Below are 15,220 nucleotides of genomic sequence, written 5' to 3' on the forward strand. Positions count from 1 at the left end.
CGAAGATTTGTGCCAAATCTGTCTGTGTTTTAATAACCACATCAGACTGGAGAGGTTCCCTTCCTGCAGCTGTGGTCGCTGAAATCATTATCATCCGCAATGAACACACGAACTTTAAGCCGCAGTTCATACTGACTGTATCCTTTGGTGGCAATGTGTCTTCGATGCAGCATAATGAGCAGCATCACAAGAGAAAGAAGAGCTACTGTTTGGGAACTTGTTTACTGCCACAATACAGTTTGCTGGTTTATATAAAAGCTCCCACTGCAAGTCCATGTTTAGATTCTGAATTACGTGTTTAATGTGTTCGTTTTTGTGTTTCATTTTGGTCAGTGTACTTCTTTTATTATTTTCCTTCATTTTTATTCTTCACGTCTCACCATGATGGGGCTGAATTATGCAAGTATCTCATCAGAGGAATGTGAGAAATGAGTATGAAAATAACACGTCTCACCTGAGATTTGTAATTGTGTCGTCTATTCCATCATATATTGTCAATGATTTATGGAATATAGCAAGTTCTTTGAGCTTGACCCCGTCCACTGATGCATTTTAAGTTACTTGTATTATGAATAAAGACTCAATATCCTTGTTGAATCCAGAGTTGCAGAGAGATCCTCACCTCATGGTTGGCTGCTGCAGAATTTTAATTCTCACATAACAAGGTTGGTACATTAAAACTGACATAATTTATACGCCCAACCTTATGGTTGCTGGTTTGAAGGGTGATCTCAAACACTTAAGCCACGATGCCAAATTCAGCTCCAACCTTCTGCCGCATTTTCAGTTTAAACCGGAATGAAGAACTTTTGCAGCGGGTGAGTTTGTGAAGAATTCAGTTCAAACTGTATGAATAAATGAACAGACATGACTTTACCTTGATGTGCACAAACAAACAGTAAAGTGCAGGCTGCTGTTTTATTCCTTGCCCCTGCTTTCACTCCTCTTTCCATCCAAATTATCCTCTTTGCCTGTGTCTGGTGAGACATTTTCCCATCCGCTACAAAGCGGACGTCATGTTCAGAGCTTTTCTACATAAGTGTTTCATGTCGCTGCTTTTTTTTTTTTTTTTTGCTAAAACACACTTGTCTATTCTGTGTGTTCTTGGTCTCATATTTGGGTTTGAGAGAGGAGAGGTAACATTAAAGTGCTATCACTTTCTCTCTCTGTCATTCTCCTCCTTCATACACCATTTGATCTGAAACCTGATATGGCTTTTAGATGTGAATGTGGACACACACTGACACACATGTTATACCTGCATGCAAACACAGGCGCAAACAAGGTGCACACACTCGCCGTCTGACTGACAGATGAACACTGTGTGAGAACACTTGTTCCTGCACACTCAAATGTGTAAAAACACAACCTTAATCTCACTGAGCTTTTATTTTGTGGATTTCCTTCTGCCGAAACATCAAAAGACATCACAGACAAACAACAATATTTCGGCACTCTGTAGTCTACAACGCCATTTTCAAACGCTGCCCCACCCCTGATAACTTGTGGAATCGCTTCAAGGAACAGACGAATCAAACAAACAGATGTAAATTTACAACAAATACCACCTATGGCCAATAAAATATGCATGTAGAAGGATCAGCGCCTTTAAACTGACTACTGTCAGAATTAATAACACGCCGGCGCTCTGTGGAAAAGCCTCCACAGGTGTTTGACTGTCTTCATATTCTATTCTTCTGTTCTGGAGTCGAAGCAGACGTGTTTTGGGGGCATATGTTATTTGGAAAACTTTATAAATGGCCTTGGTTTGTGAATATTGTTGCTATGGTCCTTTCACGTTACTGTATACATGGTGCTTATAAGTTTTAGAAATCCAGGGGTAAAGCAAATACATTAAAAAAAATAAAAAAAATAAATATATATATATATTTCTTTTTTTTTTTTTTCAATCTGTAATTGAAAAAGCAACCTGTGTTTTGTTCTATCCAACTGCTATTTAAAAGACACCAGCCTGGAGGTTAGAATGGTCAACTGGCACCCACAGCCTCTCTCTCTCTCTTCTTATTCTCTAAAACAAACACACGCAGGTGCACACACACACACACACATTCACCTTGGCGCTTTGCTTCAACAAACTGTAAATTCCTCCTCTGTGCCCGAGCTAACCCCTTGCTAAAATCGCCGCCTCTATCTGGTAATGCATGAAAAAACACACATACATAGTTACTAAAGTCACACACCCGAACACACATGCAGTCAAGCTCAAACACACACCAAAAACAATGTGGCTTAGTGGATGGTATCAAATTTAGTGGCCACAGGGATCTGGCGGAGGTCATAAATCTATATCTAACATGTGAGAAAATTCCGACATGAATATCTGGAAGCATGGGGAGACAAAGACAAAGGGAAACAAAGCAGAGCGAGTGGAGAAGCTAAAAGTCAAGGCAAGCTGTGATGTTGCGCAGACAAATAAAACAAACAGAAGGAACAGAATCGCAGTCACAACAACAAAATAAGATAAACAGGCAAGGACTGTGTGAGATACGTCGACACAAAGATAGACAGAGAGATACATGACCCGTCTCCTTCTCTAACAATGGGCGTTCATGTGGTGGCCAGCTTAGCCGGCGAGCCGCTGGAATCAGGAATGTGGAATGTGGGATTTCAGGCTTGGAAGTGATAGCTACTGTCTGTGTGTAATATTTAGGGCCAACGCAGGGAGCCTCTGGCACGCCATGAAACACACATGTTTTTATACGGCTAGTCCATTTGCGTCTCTCACATGCGAGGACGTCCTTTTTTTTTTTTTTGGCGGGGGGTAAGTATCCGGAATGGTTTTCATTTCCCATTGTTGAAGCTAGATTTAGGCCGTGCTTTGTTATTTATTTAGACATGTGCCGCAAATGTTCGAACAAACTTTTAATGCAAAGATTTCACCAGGAAAAGGGCACAACATATAAATAACGGCAGGCAAGTATGTTACTTATTTATTTATTTTTGTTTTATTGAGTTCACATTGTCAGAAAAGTGAATCTGCGGAACATCTTTTAATTACGTTGATCTGCAAAACATTCCTCATTTCGTTTGGTCATATTTTCCATATGATAAAATCAGCATTCAAGGACATCACATTATTGCGCTTACTTTTGTTGTTCTTGTTGCACTGAGTTGTGTAAACATTCTTCTGCTTTGTCTGTGAACACATAAATAACAATAAAACCAGGGATCACGACAAATGCTCGATGGATACAGTGTTGTTTTGCTTGTATTGTATCTTGTGAATAACTTATGCACAATGTGTGTAAAGAAATAAATGTTTTTAAAAATGTATTGTTTTTGTTGTTTTTCTTTATGTGTTGTGCTAGGCAATATCAGGGAAATAAAGGGAAATTGAACAACTATATTTTGGTCTGGCTGTTTCTTTATGTATTTTTTTTAAACTTATTTATTGACTATGTTCATGGATGCTTGACAGCACATTCAGGAAGACTTTCGAAAGCTGACTTCCCCTGACTTCACTACTCAACCTGCAGAAGCCCCACTATGAATAAAATGCTTTAAGAAATGTGCTACAAAATAAAGTGGTAACAATCATTACAAAAATGTCTTCTTCTTGTTATTATATTCCAATAAAAAGAGCACATGGCTGAATGACAAAGGAGTTCCTCGTGGCAAGGCCCAACAGGTTCTCTGGGGTGTCAGCTGAGTGTATCTGTGTTGGCGCTACACAATAGGCGGTCATAATTTTCTGCAAGAATATATTGAAGATGACTTTTTAAAAAGATCTTAAAACATCATTTCATCGTACCTGAATGCATCATCAGACGTCCGTGTTGCGTTGCTGTGTCCAAACTTAGTTGCACAAAGTTTTGCAAACCAGCAGGTCTAATATTCATGAGTTTCCTGCATACTTAAAAAGTTGCGTGTACTCACACATATTGTGCTTATTGTTTTTTTTTTTGGTCTTCGCTCGCCTTCTTCCTTTTCCAGTGCTAACACAGGAGACAGTTGTTGCTGGCTGCCCCAATGCCTGTCATGGCTGTCAGGCCAAATCCCGTGAATTATGGCTCTTCCAGATGTAAGAGATTTCTAAGCTGCCTCCAACGGCCTGCGGTCTGTGGTGAGAGAGAGGGAGAGACAAAAAAGACACAGAGAGATTTGGGTTTATGCAGTGTCATCCGAAAATCCATTTTCCTTTCCTCCGCTGTTCCTCGGCTTTATTATATTTCTGTAATTCATCACAAAGAAACTGCCATTAATTTCAATTACTCTCAGATCAAAATATCGTCTGACATATTACACATTTAAAATTCATTATCCTGCTTACATCTGCAGACGTGTTCATATTTTTTTCAAACAGAGCTTGATATCTGATAGAGGAAGTGAAAGCTAAGTGAAGTGAAATCTGGAGCTTTACTTGTGAACTGTGAGGACACAGAGCTGCTTTATTCTTGTGCTGAAATGAACTGCGATATGCTGATGGTCACCTCTTATATTTCACATTACTGTGACAAAGGAACCAAGCTTTTATGAGTCACAAACAGTTCTTAGTTGTATTGTCATGGTTGATCTTGGCTTTTCAAATGGCCAGAACCAACATGGCAGCCCTGTCATTTTACAGGTAAGATGCATCCATTCCATTCACTCATTGTTTTCTTCCAAATGTCCATTTTGTTTCTTGACATTGACCAATCTGGAACCAACAGTGTGACACTGGAACCAACAGTGTCACACTGTCGACTCAGCATCAATTGTCAATGTAGAAGAATTTTTTTAAAACCTTTATTCATGAGATCATGTTTGATTTCTTGGAACCGTTGGGAACTGCAGTGTTTAAAAATATATGATTTAGACAGCACTGTGCGACATCAATCATTTTGTAGTTTGACATGTTTGGATACTACATAATATTATATGCTCCTCCCTGAAGTTGCTGTACCATCAAAGATGGCAAAATTGCAACTGCAAATTCTGGAAACATAATTCATTATAACTCATGCCATTACTAAGAATCACAAAACTCTAAGTTTAAATATTGTGTATGTACCAGAACGTGTGCCAAATGGCAAAAATGTTTACCCACCATCCCTACTGAAAAATGCCGCTCTTGTTTGGCTAAAATGCTTTGTCAAGTCTGTGACATGCCTCATGGAGCTCTCAGTCTCTACTCCACCCAATTTACCATCTCAGTATGTCTGTGAGGAGGATAGGAAGGGATATAGGCCTATTGTGGTCAGGACCAGACCAACCGAGAGCAGGACATCATTGAGAATGAGGATTATTGATACCAAGACCAAGACATTTAGAGCTCAAGACCAACGAGATCAAGATGTTTGGAGATGGAAACAAGACCAAGACAGCTTGTAAAAGGAGTCTCAGTGGATGCAGGCCCACATTTGATAACCAATCATGTGTCAGCTGAGACAAGCAGCACCCGCTTGTCAGTTAACTGACTCCTTATTGGTCGGGGTATCCTCCTGCCAAGTGGAACTGATAAAAAGAAAAAACATGACAAAACCGAACAAAAAGCCAGAATCCTTCTTATAATGATTCTGCTTACCAATTGTGATAGTTTTCAGTCTTGAGTAGAAATCCTGAGTTGTGGCTGACATTGCAATCGACAGTGGTCTCTTCGAGTGTAGTACTTGGAATGACGGGACTTTGCCTGTTTACTTTATATTTTGCCTCTCGATGTTTACAGTGCAATGCAGCTAAACAGCTGGGATTTTTCAGGTGCATGCTGGGATTTTTAATGCCAAGAATCTTTGTAAGTTGTTTTCATGTCACGAAATCCGCAGTTTGTGTTCCTGCCCTATATTTCTTCTCGACTTTTTGGGACGTTTCAGAAGCACATCTTCAGTAGCAGCCTCAACAGCAAGAAAAGCACCATTATGGTCATTGCATCACAACATAGCTATGATCGAACTTCACCACAACACAAGTTGTGTTGCGAGTCAAATGGTTCCATTATCTTTTTTGTCCCAACGTTGTGGCCTTTAATGCCCTGGTGGCCACCTCCACACTTAGAATTCACCCCAATAATTCCGTTACTTGGTTGGCTCTCACTCTTTGGCTCATTAGTACTTCGTAACTGGACAGTTTATTTTAAATAATGAAAGCATTACACCCTGTGATGTAGCAGTTTAAAAATCAATAGCTGAAACCCTAGCTGGCTCACTTAAGCCCTCTCCCATGGCAAAGGGGATGTCTCGTTCTCCCTCTCTCTTAAATGGTAATTTCATTTGCAGTCACTAAGACCTCACCGATAATTACCGATGCCCTGTGAGAGAAAGGTGAGCGAGCGAGGGGGGGAGGCAGGAGAGGGGTAAGAGGAGCGATGGATTAAGAAAGAGGAGCGAATGCCAGTCATTAGAAAAGCTTTCCTCTCTCCCTCCTTTGATCAGAGTTAAGAACACATTGCCTTCACTCCATCGCTCCCTGACACCAACCCCTGAAAGAGAAAGAGAGGTAAAAGAGAAAGAAAAAAAAAAGGTGAGCGAGGAAGAGACCGAAAATCCCTGAAGTCTTAAATACCAGGCCTTAATTTTGACATTGAACCTTCTCTGTTCTCGGGTTACATTTCCACCCAGTTCCATTTTTTCCCTTCATCTTCATCTCTCAAATGAACTAATCAGAAAGAGCAATATGAAGTGTCCTGCAGGATCCATTTCTCAGGAAGCATATGGCAATGATTGATGGGGAACAACTCCGGCTTCCCCGGGTCATCCTCCTCGCGCACATGTGGGAGCAGCCAATAATTCTCTTAATTTCTCCATCCCTTTCATCCTTCGGAATCCTTCTCTCACAGAACTTGAGAGGTCGCTTCTTAGACTTTCTTTCACTATATTTTACACAGTCCGTCACTTTGGCTGAAATAATGAAGCAATGCAGTTTTCCACTTTTCTTTGACTTAGAAGACAAAAAAAAGATTTTCTCACTTTTTTGCTAACAAAATTTGACATTTGCATAATGCAAACTATTTCAATATGAAAAAAAAAACATTGAAAGAGCCATGATGAAATCACTGTACCATTGTTTGTTGTTTGAATGGAAGCTAAGCTATTTCCGTCAAAAGCAGCCAACCTAATATTTGGGCATCTTATCGTCTCCTCTTGTGGCTTGTAGCTAACAGTCATTTTATGTTGCACAGAAATTCAACCTTCAGTTAAGGATTCAAAACACGTCACAGTTTGACTGACACTCTGGCGACATTAGAGCTCAATGTCTGTTATACAGAGTCATGTGTTACACCCACATCAGGAAAAGAAAACCTTTGGCACTCAAGGTGGTCGCCATTGCTGTGCAGACCTTTATGTGTATTGCGAACCACTGCTTGGCTGAGGCTGGTCAAGTCTTCTCTGGGGTTGCCAGACATGCTTTTTCAATTTCTTCATTGTAGAGGATTTCCTGTGACATGCAACATACTTTGAGTCGCCTCATTTTGACGTACCGTTTTAAAACTTTCTTATAGCGACAATCGACGACTGTACCGTATCCATGTTGTAGACATCTCTTCCTGTTGCTACATTTAGCAAGGTAAACAACATACAAAGTGTAACTCGTACAAGACGTGTGTAGAAGTAATCATGCAAAGTAAAAATGTACTGTATACAAGTGCATGCATTATTTTGACCATGTGTTGTGTAGCAGGGCAGCCTTAGCTACATAGGCCAGGGGTCAGGTGGCACCGTGGTTGAGTCCACTCATGTAGGCTGAATACCAAAACAAGAACACTCAACATTCTCTTGAGTCTTATTTAAATCAGACACCTTTTTAACACCTTATACACCTCAATGTGAAGAAAAAACAGTCAGTAAATGTAGCTAACGGGACACGTCTGCATACAGAGGCTGCGATATACACAATAACAAAGTGCGTTGTGGGTCAGCTGATCGGTCCGCGCACGTTATGTTTTTTCCGGCTTATTTCAGGGGCGTTCGAGTTCTGGATTTTCGTTTGAAATCTGAAGCAAAAAAATCTTGGAATTTTTGTTCGAACTCCGATTTGTTTGAAGTCCGGGACGTTCAAAAACCGAGGTACCACTGTATCAATGACTCCACAGTACATACAAATGATTTCATATATAGAGAGCCCAAGTTTGTGCCCCTTCCTGTCATGCGATGGGACCTAAGATTGACATTGTTAAACACTTACTGCGACCCTGTAGAGCTTGTCCCACACACTGGCTCTGGCTTCACCGACTATCTGCGATGAGAAGTACTACATATCTCACAAAACCTAAAGTAACTTTTGATGCCGGCGGAAAACCAGTGCTCACAGCATTAGAATGTATCTTTCATATTCACAGACATCACATGTCGAATCGTATTTCAAGCCAGATCAGTTAATAAGTTTTATCTCTCCGTTGACTCATATTTCTGACATTCTGACTTATTTTTTGTTAACTTTAGGTCCCATGAGGCAGAAGTAGATGAGCATGGCTTAGGCTCCCCATAACAAAAGTGATTTTTGCTTTTTAATTTACTATTGCAGCGAAAAAAGAGACAAAGATGGACTTTGTCTGGGAGCCTGAAAGCAGGGGAGGGGGAGAGAGTGAAAGAGAGAGGATGGAACATCTGAACCTTTCTGGTAGAAAATGGGCCTTGTTAGCATGTGGAGCGGAATCATCCTTGACTCCACAATAACACGCAGGAACGTGAACTGCTAAATTCATTGGCTCAACGCAACTGTCCTCCTCCTGCATGTGATGATCCCACCGCTGAAATATTCACCACCATTAACATTCCGATGGGTATCATCCCCTTTCAAACGCGATTCTCTCTGCTCTCCAGACCTGTGGGCCGAGGCCGGGAAAGGAGGCCAGGAACTGATACTTATCTGTTCCCATTCGTCACTCCTCCTCCACTCGCTCACGCTGAGGGATCTGAAATGCCATATTGTACATTATGGGATATAATTTTCTTTTAATTAGATGGTTTCATGATACAAAGAGCCGCTGGTTTTACTCACCGCTCGATTCTGTGCTGACATTTCAGTGCAGTTATAACTTTGGTGTACAATATATGACTTTTGAATTCTGCAAAGTTCATTTTAGGTGGTTTACAGCCGCACAAAACAGCTCCTGTTAACAAATGGAATCTTTATCAAGTCTTTAGTTTCCATTTTATTCAGCTTCAGTCCCTCCTGCTAATGAATGCATTTAGCTCATTATGAACTATATATATCCTAATCTATTAGCAACAACCTTCCCTGCTTCTGGGCAATGGAGATGAAATGTTCTGGAATGTAGCCATTAATGATGTGACCGTGCGGCTAAATTGTTTTGCCAATCAAAGCGTGTGTTCTCTTTTACAAGTACAAGCTCTTTCATGTTGTCAAGCCTTGTGTTTCAACTGCTTACAATTAGCCAGGTGTGTGTGTGAGTGTGTGTGAGCGCGGCGTGTCTCATCGTGTGTGATCATGTGAGAGACAGAGCGCTGCACTCTGAGCACAATTAGCCAGGCATTTAGGCCTCTTAATTGGTGACATTCGATCCCCGGCGCTGGCTGATGAACCACTTAGCAGCAGACTTATGGATTAGGACGCAGCAAAGCTTTTCTCTACTCAGATGTAACTAACAGGTGAGGAATTAATGCTCTTAACACCACCTTACAAATGAAGACAGTGGTATCGACTCGCTCAAGGAAACGACTTTCTGTTCCAGCTTGGATTCGCTTGCTTCCCCTTCTACTTTGATGACGCCCTCCATCAGATGTATCGCCATCATGCTACTGTTCATAACCAATAATACGCAATGTCCTGTGATAAATGCCGAACATCAAGTGCTTAAGATAAACTTTATTTTGTCGTGTGTTACGAGTTAGCAGGTCGGTGAAAATGTAAGAATTAAAGATCTTATAAATACAAGTAACATCTGACTTATGACCGGGATCGGTTCCGACTAGCCGGTCGTAAGTCAGATCGGACATTCAAAATAGCCGAGGCGAGGGTTATAGGTGCTACTGTAGTGGTAGATCAATGTGTGAGAGTGAGATGCTGGGATACTGTGCTGCCGTAACTGTCGTAACGACGTGCTGCGGTGTCAGACATTGAATTAAAAAAAAAAAATAGCATCTGCTGGCCGAGGTTGGATGCACAGGTGGACGTAAGTCGAACGGGTCGTAAGTCGGATGTGACTTGTACGCACAATTTTAACTGCATTACAGAACTTTTGATGACTTGAATTGACTCTTTGGGATCTTCTTTTCCATGCTTATATTCTAAAGTAGTTTGGTCTTTAACTACAAAAATGCTGCTTTGTACACGTATAAAAAGATATGTAGCTGGCTGGTATGAAGTCCCCTTTTTCACGTTCAGTCACAGATGATTTCTACATGAACATATCAGCTTTCAAGAAGAGAACTACAGGACACCAGGGGCGCTTCCTAAATCCCTGCTTGTGCATCCTAAATAGCAGGTGCTATTGAGACGTTTACCAAGATTGATTGTCCAATCTAAAACAGGTGTTAGAGACACACCTATTAAAATCAAAGATGGCGGGGTTTGCAGCATGAAGAGACACCAGAGGAGGAAGCCACTCGACACACGGTTTCCTAACCGTTGAAATGTCCTGACAGCTGAAGGGGGATTCTTGGGCAGTGCTGGAGTCGGTAAAAATAAAAAAAACTAAATACCGAATGCATAAATAATGCTGCGCGCGATCTGGACGGTCCAGCGCTCAACACTGTTACACAAACACGTCTTAAAGATAGCAGGTAGACACCATATTAATTGCCATTTCCTCCATGAATTTTCTGCATGTACACACCCCAAATTTCAAGAAAACTACAAATCATTTCACACTGTTCTGGTAACTCACTTTGCACCTGTTTGGGCAAGTGTTTTAGTATATAGAAGCAGTAAATCAGAAGCATAAAGTAGATTCAGCACAAGTATGTAAAAACAATGTGATGAGGCAAAAAAGTGTTTTATGTGTTGTATTGTTATTGCTCGGGATCTGGATCACTTATTAGCATTTATAGCATGACTAGCATATTTGAGGTGCGAAACAGGACATATCCAAACATCCATCCAGCCATCCAATGATAGCTTGAAGCACTGTTCATAAATAAAAATAGCCATTTTTGTGTTGCTTTAGAGAAAGATGGAAATCTGATTTTAACGTCAGATAATATTGATGCAAGTGGCAAGTAAATTGATCATTTTTATGCCTTGATCTTAGGTAGCTCAAACTCCTTCAAGTACAATGAATAATAAGTGCGTATTAAAATATGTATTGCACCTGAAGCAGACTGCACGGTCTGGGCATGTTGTCATACTGAAGCTGCTCCACACAGCCTTGAATTACGTCAGCACCAACAACAGCGTTTCGTAAACAGATCAAAAGAATTTAGAAATCCACACATAAACAAATCCTCTTTCCCTTTCCTCACCACTTGTAAAACACTGCATGTTTGGGGATCTGGTCTGCCTGCCCCCGCTCCCCTCCTCTCTGTAGGTGTGTCACATTTTCGCCACACTTTCCCATCCCCGGGTCACTGTCATGTGTTCAGACCTCGTGAGCGGAGAGATTTTAAACAGGAGAAGACAGCACTTGTCCGTTGGATTAGCGCTCCTACGACGTCACATGCCTTCGTCTACACGCGTCACCTCTTGTCTGGAGGTGCCTGTCGAGGTTTATTAGGAAATGCAAAGAACAGAAGGGGACGAAAAAAAACGGGAAATAGGTGGACAGAAATATGACTCACTCACTTTGATAATGGCAACATGTATTGGATCAGGCATCTGATTCATTTGAAAGCATCCCATCTCTTCCCTTTTTTTGTTAATAACAGTACCATTTGAATTCATTTCTAAGATCAAAAATAAATATTCCTGACCACTCGTCATTATTATTCAACGCACACACACACACAAAAAAAGAAAAACATTCCATCCAACAAAGCAAGTCCAGACGGAGGCGAGGACTGGCCGGCATTTCAAACGCCCCTGAGATTACAGATATTCTAATACCGTGGGACGCCCTGCCGTATTTATTATGGGAATCAGAATTTATGATGAGTAAATTGGACTTCTTCATCTGAGTACCAGGGGGGTTGCAACATGCGGCCGAGATGGCCTGACTTATTGATTACTGGGAGCAGTATGCCCCATTTCAAAGGGAAGGAGAGCCCCTGCCATACAACTTCTGAGAATTAATTTGCCCGGCATGGGCCTTCATGAGAAACACATGTCTGCTGAGACACACACACAAATCACTACATAGACACAAACAGGCACAGAAATACCAAAGCCTGCAGGTAAAAGAATCACACATGAAAAAAAAAGAAAAAAAAGCTACAAATTCATGCTGCTGCCTTTGGACCCCCTCCCTTTTTCCCCTTCACCCTCACACACGCCCCTTTTTTCAAAGATGGAGAACCATATATGCAGCGGTGCAGTGGATTTACCAGCATATTTCATGATGATAAGACTGCGTCACACTTCTGCTTCATTCATTCACTCTGCTACGCGTAAGCCTCTTCAGGTGATTCCAAAGATGGACCACAGGTGAACTCTGAGAACAGCTTTCGCGAACAAGATCCAGATCCACTGTTTACATATTTAATTTGCAACGGTGCACTTTAAATCAGCATTGAATTCAATGTTAAGTAAACAGGACATTTTCATCTGTTTTATATCTGCAGATGATGAAAAGGACGACTTCTCCCGCTGCTCACATGAAGATCGGATTTGTCATCTGAAAAGCACATCCGTTTGTTATCTTTATTTTAACATGGATTTAAAGCATTTCCAGGCCACACCGTTACATTCTTTGTTGGTCCTAGTTTTGGGTCCACTTCATTTTTCAAAATGATTTCAACTACATGTATTTCTGACTTTTACAGGCCGCAGAAATGGACTTGGTGGCCCAAATGTGGCCCCAAGGCCTTCAGTTTGACACGTAAAATTTATGCTAAAAACGCTCTTATGCGACATAAAATTTATTTATTTATTTATTCAAGGTTTTATGTCGTCCTCAAAATGTTCATTTACTCTTTGGGTGTGAATGTTTCCCCCCAACGACCTGATCTAGTGTAACTGCTCTGGACACGGACGCGACTCGGACGTGGTCTTATCAGAAGCTTTCCTTTCAGATGGAGGCACAGCTGAACCATCAGTGGCTCATCCCTGGCATTGTCCACCAGATCGCCCTCTGCACTCAGACACCAGCTCTGATTTCACCGGCAGCACCCGCGCTAATTTATCATAGAGGCCGTGACAGACAACACATCTGTGTGTGTGAATAGATCGTGAGTGAGGAGCAACAAGGGGAGTGGACTGGGGGAAGAGGAAATACGGTCGTGGGGAGGAATCAGATCACACAAACGGGAAGGGTTTTTAAGGGTCATATTTTGTTTGAAGGGCCTCATGCTACTCTTTGCTCGCCCTCTATCCGTGTCCCTCCCACCTCCTTCCTCATAACACGCTGTCAGCAAAGCCCCTGGGCAACTGGACCACTCATTGTCTTCGCCCGTCTCATATTACGGCCGTGTACTGCAGGTGTGATATGGAGACACATTAAGGAGAAAATGGAGAATGTGGACTCGCACATGTGTATGTTGCCAGGTAAAGATTGTGAGTGCTGCAAGTGAGGCTCATGTTCACCTCTTTGGGGGGGAAAAAGCAGGAGAGATTAAACAAACAACAAAAAAAGGTTGTGTCAGGTCTTTTACTAGACGTTTTTTAAATGTTTTTGACAGAATATGGTTTGAACAACTGATCAAGCTTTTTAGCTCCATCCGCACTACAGCTATGTTGGACTGTAACTATCCCTTTGGGCCCCAACAGTGATCCTGAAAATCATTTGCAGCCAGTTGGAGTGAAGGTGACAGAGCATTCAGTATTATTTTAAGAAGCGCAGAGTAACAAAGGTGTGATTTCAAAGTGTGACCTCTGAAGAATTAGTTTCATTTTGGCTCACTGTTGAGCTCGAGATGATTGGTCTGCAGGAGCAGTGCTGGTGTTGCAACCAAAAATCTTCAACTCCGTCTTTTGGTTATTCAAATGCTTCATACATAATAAGTAAATATATATCACATTTAAATATAGAATGTTCTCCGCTGTGATGAAGGCAAAATGCTGTTTTATAAAATCTAAATAAATAATTTGGTGAGTGTGTGATTGTTATTGAAAAAACATACATTGTATTACAGATTGTCAACGTTAAGGATAGAAAGATACGTACTTGAATATATCTATGTACAGACCGGACCAAGACAGACAGGTGATGGACTTGGACTTGAGTTCACATGTACCTTGCTCATAATAAAACCGTGTGTTGTGTGCAGATGTGCGTACATGCTTACACACGTGTGGAGACAGCAGTTTTAACACAGACGCGCAGCTCATGTGTGTGTTCAAGCAAGCATATCTGTTTACTTTTGCTTCCAAAAACCCACTCACATTTGAATGCAGGAGACAGGACACATCTTCCTGCTCTGTGAGCCGCTCGACAGTTCAGTCAGAATATTTTAGTGTACACACACAAACACCCACACACACACACATAAGCCTCCCTGGGGTACCCCCCATATGTGGTGTCTGGGGAGTGCAAAATGGAACTTTTTTAAAAGCCAAAAACACTTCTGCCGAACAAACTAGTCTTGCTTAATAATACCACACCCGTGTTTCTTTCTCCTCTCTCGTGACAGGCCGTCATTTTCTACAAAGTGTGAGAGATTGTCTGCTTTTTAGGGAAAGGTTGAGCTTGTTGTTTCGGTGGCTTGAACACTTGCTCGCTGGCAGACGGTAAAAAGATTATAACAGTTTCAAATCGAAGCGTTGAGGGTGATTTTCAATGTTATTTTGAATAAAATCCGCTTCCGCCAGATGCAAGAGTGACACGCACCTGATTGAATGGATTTTGTGAATCTGTGGAACAAAACAATGCAAATATATACTGTTATTTTTTTTGTTTTAAACATACATGAATATACGTCAACATATTTCTGCCTCTTCAAGCGATGTAAATAATTTTACGGTGGCACACAATGACACACCTACTCCAGGCACACAAGCCATGTGTATACAGACAAACACACGTGCACCTTCTGCTCTTATGAAGATAAATATGGCAGGGGGGTAGATTTTCACCCGCACCCGCTGAACTGGACACACACATTTATCTTTGTTGTATTTGGTGTTTTGGGGTGTGTGTTGTGTGCAACCGCATATTGGGGATCCACTGAGAAGGGTGTGCGCACCTCACTGCCTTTCCAATGTATGGAAATGTATGTGCATTTTTAAAGTAGGG

General features: G+C 41.4%; 1 long non-coding RNA gene across 1 annotated transcript in view; it reads right to left on the bottom strand.

The window, feature by feature from the left end:
• Positions 1-2,979: 2,979 nt before the first annotated feature.
• LOC128756389 (uncharacterized) overlaps positions 2,980-15,220 on the bottom strand; it is a 35,172-nt gene continuing 22,931 nt past the window's right edge. The window contains exons 2-3 of the long non-coding RNA XR_008414226.1: positions 3,773-4,079; positions 2,980-3,157 (exon numbers count right to left, since the gene is read on the bottom strand). This is a non-coding gene — a long non-coding RNA (uncharacterized LOC128756389). The remainder of the gene's footprint in view (positions 3,158-3,772; positions 4,080-15,220) is intronic.

Source organism: Synchiropus splendidus, chromosome 3 (assembly GCF_027744825.2).
Source record: "Synchiropus splendidus isolate RoL2022-P1 chromosome 3, RoL_Sspl_1.0, whole genome shotgun sequence".
NCBI lineage: Eukaryota > Metazoa > Chordata > Actinopteri > Syngnathiformes > Callionymidae > Synchiropus > Synchiropus splendidus.